Consider the following 1,094-nt stretch of genomic DNA (forward strand, 5'->3'; position numbering starts at 1 on the left):
TTATTATTATTATTAGTAGTTATCAGTAGTAGAACTGTGCAACTCGTTTTTATCCAGGATGGCTAACAGCACTGTTGAAAAATGTCATTATATTTGAAATGGTCAGTTTTTGAAAATGATTCTACATATGATTATTATGTATTTATTAGTTACTGCACAACATTTCTTGGGAGCTGTTTAAACGTGTCTTTGATAACAGTTGGTTTCTTCATTCTTGCAGGAATACCACACAAGGGGTTACAAGAGATATAGTTTACAGCGTGTATACCGCCAGACATTGACAAGAAATGTAGGCCTATGTGTGAAATGGTACCCATCGTCGCCTCTATTTGAAAATGATCTAGATTGCATTGTTACTGTGAGAAAGGCTTTGTGCTGACGCTCCCCAGTCGCGTTAAAACGCAACATTCTGGATACTTCAAAACGGGTCAGTATAATAAATATTACGCTGTTTACATTTAGAACCAAAGCACACAACAAACTAAATAAAACTACTACTGCTACTGCTACTGCTACTGCTACTACTACTACTACTAATAATAATAATAATAATAATAATAATAATAAACAATTTAATTTCACCAAAAACGAAAAGAAAGGAATTAACAACCTTAGCCGGTTATGGTCTAGTAACTTTCTCTAAAGAAAACATTGCGCTCAGGGTGATTCGGATGACTGTATTGGAGAATGTGACCGTGTACATTTAGTGGTATTGTCGGATTTTGATTAGCTGTGAAATATATACAGATGCCATCTCCTCTCGTGTGGACAGTCTCACAATATAGAAAGGAGCGCCTGTCTGAAGACAGCCAGCTCTTCACTGCAATTGAAGGAGAGGAGCTGTACATGCGACGGGAGTTACTGCTGCTTCAACGCAGTGAAGAAGACACAATCAAAACAGAACCGGGTCAACTTAACAAATGATCCTGACCCTGAATACACTGTCCCGCAGGACAGAACATCACAAGCATTGTGTGATCAAATGGGAATCATATTTATAGAAACATGGAAACAACTGTGCACTACCTCGCTCAAATCTTAAACCTATTATTATTATTATTATTATTTATTATTATTATTATTATTATTATAAT

The sequence above is a fragment of the Polyodon spathula genome, chromosome 30 (genome assembly GCF_017654505.1).
Source record: "Polyodon spathula isolate WHYD16114869_AA chromosome 30, ASM1765450v1, whole genome shotgun sequence".
Taxonomy (NCBI): domain Eukaryota; kingdom Metazoa; phylum Chordata; class Actinopteri; order Acipenseriformes; family Polyodontidae; genus Polyodon; species Polyodon spathula.